Raw genomic sequence first — 7,637 nt, 5'->3', positions numbered from 1 at the left:
GACCCGATGAATGTAAAAACAAAGAATCACCAGATTTTTTTTTTACCTGATTTTTGTTCCTAAGAAAAATGAGAGCCACGTATGAGGATATTTGTTTTAAATTTTGATGAAACAGAGGCAGTATAATGTCCTCGTGAGTGGATATCAGGCAGTTGTAGAGCAAAATTGAGTATTTTGGTCTAGACAACCCAAAATGTGATGTCCAGATATGTGGACGCCAGGTCCTAGGAGGTTAAAATTGAGAGGTGGGCAACGGCGCCAGAAGTGAGGTTGTACACCCTGTCGGTCTTCTGGATGCCGTGTACCGTGCCCATCCCCAAGGTCCTGTATGTGTTATGAGAGTGTGAGTAATGTGAATGTCTAAGTTCTGGGATAAAATTGAGGCACAGGCAGCCAGAAGGGGACAGAGGGGGGGGATCATCTCCTGCACCCTGGTGAGACACCTGCACCCCAAGGCCCTGCATGTGTGGGTGATTGTGGTGGAGCGGGCAGAGGGAGGCAGCTGGAGATGGGGAGGGAAGGAAGAGAGGGGCAAGTGGCCCCTCCCTGGAGCCAGCTCCCCCGCTGACCCCAGTAGGCACCCCCACACTCTGGAACCCACTAGGCCCATCCGGACCAGGGCCCAGTTCAGCAGCCCTGCCCAGCCCGGGAAGGCCATCCGACCCCACCACAGAGAAAACTGCACCCATCCCATCATCCACTCATCCCCCAGACTACACAAGACAATAGACACCCACGTTGAGTTCTTCCTCCACCTCTCCTATAACTCTCCCCCACCTGCAGAGTCAGTTCTCCCACCAGCTGAAGAGCCCCTCAGGTGGCTCGATGCACCGGCGGCACCCCGCGACAGTGCTGAGCCCTTCTTTTGTTCTTAATCAGTTGTTTTGCATCTTTCACTGACACTTTATGGCATCTGAATGTCTGTATCTACAGTGGCGAGAAAGTGTTTGCCCTCATTCCTGATTTTCTTTCTTTCTTTTTTTTGGCATCTAATGAAGGTGTTCATGATTAAGGAGAAAAATCCAAACCTACATAGCCCTTTGTGACAAAGTAATTGGCCCTCAAACCTAATAACTGGCTGCTTCACCCTTAGCAGCAATAACTGCAATCAAGTGTGTGTGATAACTGGCAGTGAGTCTTTTACAGTTGTGGTGGAATTTTGGCCCACTCATCTTTGCAAAATTGTTGTAATTCAGCCATATTGGACTATTTTCAAGCATGAACCGACTTTTTAAGGTCATGCCACAGCATCTCAATTAGATTCAGGTCAGGACTTTGACTTGGCCACTCCAAACTCTTCATTTTGGTTTTCTTAAGCCATTTAGAGGTGGACTCGCTGGTTTGTTTTGGATCATTGTTCTGCTGCAGAACCAAATGTGCTACAACTGGAGATCATGAACAGAAGGCCGGACAGTCTCCTTCAGGATGTTTTGGCAGAGGGCAGAATTCATGGTTTCATTTATCACAGCAAGTCCCTAGATCATCACACTACCACCACCCTATTTTACTGGAGGACTTACAGGAAGTCCATCTCAGAGTTTAGTTTAATGTAATTTAATGCTCTTAAAAATAGTATAACTTTTATACGCAACAGAACAGGAATCAGTCAAACCTTGGTCTCATTGTCATATTTGAATATTTTTCTGCATCAGTGATCCTCTCTAAGCAGCCCTGCAACCTTTGAAAAGTAGAAGACTTCAGATCTCTTTACTCAAAACTTGCTGAAGAAGCATTTTTATCTATAATTATCTATTTAAAAAAGTGTTTCCATGCTGTAAATGTATGAAATTACATTATTATGCTGTCAACTGTAATTTTTAAAGGAGATGTTTAAAGGGATTTTGTGATAATATTGTGGCTGGTTATATGATTGGGGCAGTATTGACTGTGGTTATGATCCGCCTGTTCACCTGGAACCAGCAGGGAGGGAGCGGGTGAACATGGGTCACTGCAATTTTTCTAAGTGTCATCTGATTTGGGGAGCTTTAAATTGCCTTTTTGAGTTTGTATTAAGTTGCTTTCATGATTTGTTTTCTTTAATTAATGAAGATTTCAAATTATTTTTCAATCTCAGTGAATCATTATTCCTCATTACACATCACAAGCTTCCAGTCTCAGCCTCTCCATTAAGTCCATGAAGTCGCTGCATCATCATTGATGGCGTAGATTCTGTTTCAGCCACATTCCCATAAATCACAAAGCACAAATCTTGGTGAAAAGCTATTTGAGGTCTTTATTTTGGGAGTTTCAATTGTTTGATTGATACTGGCAAACACACCAGCATTGGACTATTAAACTCTCACTGCTTGCTGATAACAAATAAAGAAAGAAGCAAAAATCAATGAAACATTTTATTTCACAGATTTTTGTAATAACAATGTCCGTGGGAGATGAGAGTGGGAGGATGTAAACCGTTGGTGAATTCCAGTCATATGATGCTAATGCTTTGTGACATCACACATTAAACAGGAAACAGGGTAGGTGGAAAGGTGCAGGGTCCATCAAGCTCAAGCAGACTCAGCAGATTCAGCTCAGCAGGCTCTTTGATCACATCTAGTAGGAAAGTGATGATAATGTAAGCTGCTCGTCATATGTACTACAGTTAAAAAGAAAGATGCATCATTCAATTTATTTTGACCCTCATTGTTTAAGACTTGATCAAAAATCAATGCTGTGTGTTTTTGTGTTAGATTCAGTCCTGCAGTGCTGTGCAGGAAACTGTGAGCAGGACAGAAGAGAAGAGAAGAGCTGCTTTCTGCACTCGAGCTAAAGCTTTAACATCCTCAACAAAGAGCAGCTTCACTCATCGTAGACTCTCACAGGTTTGATTTCCTTTGATATGATACACAAATATAAGCTTGTTTACAATTACATGTATGACTCCTGATATATTATCCAAGGGGAGGTACATGTGCAGCTCATATTGCGCACACACTGTAGTGGTACAAAATATAAGAACTGAATGTCATTAAAGCAGCATTCGGGTTATGTTGAAGCATGCAGAAAATGTTGACAGGATTGTTACAAATGGACAACAGAGCCCCAAAGTCAAAATAAAGCCCTAAAATCTCCTTTTGAATTTCTACGGTCTGATATTATTGAGTCTGAAAGCTGCAGTGTTATCTGCTGGGAAGAAGTTTCAAATGTTAATTGAAAAATTCAGATTTCTGCTATCAGAATGACTCTGCTTCAACAGAGTAGAATAGCACAGCTACTTTACTGTCATTCAGAACATGCACCAGTATAGATAGATAGATTTTTTTTAAAACGGTAGAAAATTATAAATAAATATATTGTATAGTTAGTATTCATTACCATTCCAGATACATAGCACATTTAAAACAGTGCAGGAGCAGTTTCACTTTCGAGAGAGGGGAGAGGGGAGTGGTTGCGGTGGGCTTGCTGGGTGTTATTAAGAGTTCAAGAGTCTGACAGCTTGGTGAATTAAAGTAATGCAGATTCTGGCTCTCCTGGTCCTGATGCTGCAAAACCTCTTCCAAGAGGGCAGCAATGAGATGGGTGGGGTGGGTGGATTCTTCGATGTTGTTATGGGCTCTGCTGAGACAGCATTTGTGTTTGATGTCCTGAATGGATGGAAGAAAAGTTCTGATCTAACCTTGTTAATGTCGTCTAATAACTTCTAATCAGACCCTTCACTGAAAGATGATGACTAACTTACAGCTACAGCAGAGATGTTTTTTTCAGTTACTGTTAATAGTCGAAGTTCAGTCATAATTTCACATTTAACTGGTAGAATCCAAATATATTAAAAGAATTACCAAAGATTTTTTTTGTGGAGCTGTCTACATGTTGGTCCGCTATACTTTAGATATCATATCATATATTTCAGTGTAATTTAGAATAATTGATGCAGATCATCTTGGGACATAATAAGTCACTGGGACTGAATATCAAAGAGGATCCAGATGCAGTGAGCTGGGAAATTACTGGATCTCCGTTCTGAGTCTGTCATCCATTTTGGATCTGTGTCACTTTTATCAGGGTCAATGCACTGGGACTGATGGGATTTTCAGTGAGAAATATTTTGAGGTTCATAGTCTGAATTAAAGACTCTGGTCCTCTCAAATTCTGTTTAAGATCATTTAATGACATCATAATCTGTGAACATATTTTAACATGAAATGTAATTAGATTACAATCAGTCTACAGCTGCATTTAAGAAGTTACTTTAAATCCTTTTTAGAATTTTAAAGTAATTTCAGCCTCATCTTCACTCAAACGTTCACATCATCTCCAACTTCCAACTGTGTCTAAAGCTTGTTTTATTTGAACACTGATTGCCAGGATAACAATGTTACAATTTGCTCCTTTATCACTTTGACAGTGATTTTATGAATCTGAGTGTCAGTCAGCTGGTTCAGGTGCACCAGGAAGGGAAGAGTCACATTCATTTCTATAATAACCTTATGCTGCCATCACCTCCCAGTTAAATATAGAAAGAATCACATAAACAACGAAGCTCATACACATGTTTCAAAATAACTAAACCACAGTTCATTTCAGGAAGTCATGTGGGAGCTGCTGTTGATCTTCAGTCTGCTTTGCTGGACGTCTGAGGGCAGTGTGACCTGCAGAAATGAAAACAATGGTGAAGTGGACTGGTAAGTCTCCTCATAATATACATATATGTGTATGGAAGGACGGGCCCCTGCATGGTATGTACCACTGGCAGACAGAGGAAGTGGCTGATATCCAGAAGTCCTATCAATGGCTTGAAAAAGCTGGACTGAAAGACAGCACGGGGGCACAAATCATGGCAGCACAGGAACAAACTCTGAGCACAAGATCCATAGAGGCTGGGGTCTATCACACCAGGAAAGACCCCAGGTGCTGGCTGTGTAAAGATGCCCCTGAGACAATCCAGCAGATAACAGCAGGGTGCAAGATGCTAGCAGGCAGGGCGTACATGGAATTTATTTAAAATGTCCGTGCAGTTTAACATAGTCCAAGTAAAAAACATGAAACTGATGTGAAGCACATAAGTTTATAGCTATTTCTAATTTGCCATAACCAAGTGGCCGGCATAGTGTACAGGAACATCTGTGCCGAGTATAACCTGGAAGTCCCGAGGTCAAAATGGGAGATGCCCCCAAGGGTGGTGGAGAATGACCGAGCTAAGATCCTGTGGGACTTCCAGATACAGACGGACAAAATGGTGATGGCTAACCAACCGGACGTAGTGGTGGTAGACAAACAAGAGCACGGCCGTAGTGATCGATGTAGCGGTTCTGAATGACAGCAACATCAGAAAGAAGAAACACGAAAAATACCAAGGGCTCAGAGAAGAGCTTGAGAAGATGTGGAGGATGAAGTTAACATAGGTCGCAGTGGTAATCGGAGCACTAGGTGCGGTGACTCCCAAGCTAGGCAAGTGGCTCCAGCAGATCCCGGGAACAACATCGGAGATCTCTGTCCAGAAGAGCGCAGTCCTAGGAACGGCTAAGATACTGTGCAGGACCCGCAAGTTCCCAGGCCTCTGGTAGAGGACACGAGCTTGAATGAAACGATAGACCGCCGTGCCTAGACAGACAGACAGACAGACAGACAGACAGACAGACAGACAGACAGACAGACAGACAGACAGACAGACAGACAGACAGACAGACAGACAGACAGACAGACAGACAGACAGACAGACAGACAGATATCCAAAAGAAAATTTTTAATACAATAATATAAAACAATATAATACACACAGATACACACAGATGACGATAATCTGAAATTCAGGTGGCAACAGACAGGAGAATAATCTCAAACAGGACATAAATGAAGGCAAACCCTAATGTGACCAAGTGGTCGGCGGGGTTATGAACAAAATAAATAAACTTGACAACGCCACCTAGGGGAATTACACCCCCAGGAAATATATTTAAGAAAAATAAATAAAAGGAATAAAAGAAGACCGCACAGATTCAAGGATGCACACTGAGGCAGGTTGGCTTCCAATATTAAAACAGTTTTATTTATAGAAATGAATAAAATATTATAAATAATATTTTATAAATAAAATATTAAAAGTCAAGATGTAGCGTCATTATTGACAGTGTCCTACAGTAAAAATAAACAATCGTGGAACTTGGACTTACCAGCAGCCGTGGAACCAAAAGAAAATCACACCACAAGAATCACTGCAGACCACCCAGTGCTGTACAAAAGAAAGTGTGAAAACGACCCACCACCTGAGGTCCCAGGGCCACTGGCTCGTCCTCCTTCACTGAAATAAAACACAGAAAAGTATGTTAAAAGAATAAAAGGACACTGAGCGTCAGGCTCGCTACAAATCATAAAAAGACTAAAACACACTTTAATAACTTTAATAAAAGAAATCACACACACACACACACACACACACACACACACACGGGAAAGGCTTATTCCCCACGGGTCAAACTACCACTCGTGCTGGTAATAATTATTCTCAGGCGTAGGCCGGTCTGGCTCCCCACCGGCTGAGACCGGCCACCCAGGCGATTTAGAGTCCCAGCACGACACTCGGGCAGAGAATCACTTCAGCCCGATCACAGAAGTATGGGTACGAGCAACAGTCCAGGGTAAAATAAAACACCAGGCGAACCCAAAAAAGGTAAGCCTACTTAATAAAAACAAGATAAGACAAAACAAGACAAGACAGCAGACTCCACCAAGGAGGAGTTCACAACAGCAGCTGAGAAGGCAGTCCACTCTTCCAATTTAGGTTGGACAATTTACCATGGAGAGGTGAGTACAGCAGTGAACCCTGAAACAGATAAATGTAACCTTAAACTCTTATAGCTATGAATGCTAATAAAAGTAGTTCTAACGGCTTACCCCAGGACCGGAGGCACTATACTCTCATTGGTGGAGATACCACGAACACCTCTCTCCGCAATGGCAGAATTAAACAGACTGCCGCGCTACAACAGGCCGGAAAAGGATATTAACACCAATTCCAGTATTCGGAGGGAATCTGAGGTTAAGCGAGAGCATACCTGTAGCTGTCATATAATCGGCTCTTGCTGATCAGTCCGTCGCAGTACGCCAGCATTTACTGCTGTATCGTACCAGAAGCTCGGGAGGAATTAATCCAACAAGACATCGGCTTAGCTTTATACAGGCTAGCGCCACCCTGCAATCAATGTGCAGGTGGGTTCCCAATTAACCCAATCACCTGATACAAGGAGCGAGTGCAGCGGAAAGAGAGCGAGGGTGGTAGAGCGAGCGAGAGAGAGAGAGAATGAGAGAAGAAAAAAAACGGAAGGCGAGTAGCCCATCTGGCTACATTAAAATGCAGAGACAAGGACTTGCGTGTAAAGACAGACCCAAAGGAACACTCAAAGACAGAGACAAAAAAAAGGAAACTGGAGCTAAATAAAGACCAACATTTCTAAACTCTACAACAGCAAATCATAAACAGGCGTTCACAACTCTGTGAAAACTACCAGAGCAATAAAACCAAAGCTCAACATACTAAAAAATAATGAAATCATGACCCGAAAAACAAACTGCTTACAAAGAAAATCACACTTCATTACAGAAATTGGAGCAACAACAAAATTACAATGAATCACAAACAGACAGGTATCCAAAACTTTAAACACTAGAATAATTAAACCTCAAAATAAATATAAACACAA

At 42.1% G+C, this 7,637-nt stretch overlaps 1 long non-coding RNA gene across 2 annotated transcripts; it reads right to left on the bottom strand.

Annotated features, from left to right (window-relative positions):
• Positions 1-3,997: 3,997 nt before the first annotated feature.
• Positions 3,998-7,190, bottom strand: LOC143419464 (uncharacterized). 2 transcript variants are annotated; one of them, XR_013099446.1, is made up of 4 exons: positions 6,993-7,187; positions 6,832-6,917; positions 6,111-6,760; positions 3,998-4,589 (listed from the first exon to the last, which is right to left on the bottom strand). It is a non-coding gene; the product is annotated as an uncharacterized LOC143419464 (long non-coding RNA). The 2 variants fall into 2 exon arrangements; XR_013099445.1 differs by lacking the exon at positions 3,998-4,589 and having other exon boundaries at positions 5,769-6,760; positions 6,993-7,190.
• Between the last annotated feature and the right edge of the window lie 447 nt (positions 7,191-7,637).

Source organism: Maylandia zebra, linkage group LG7 (assembly GCF_041146795.1).
Source record: "Maylandia zebra isolate NMK-2024a linkage group LG7, Mzebra_GT3a, whole genome shotgun sequence".
NCBI lineage: Eukaryota > Metazoa > Chordata > Actinopteri > Cichliformes > Cichlidae > Maylandia > Maylandia zebra.
Note: the sequence above shows the minus strand (reverse complement) of the source record. Positions and strands in the feature narration are given on the sequence as shown.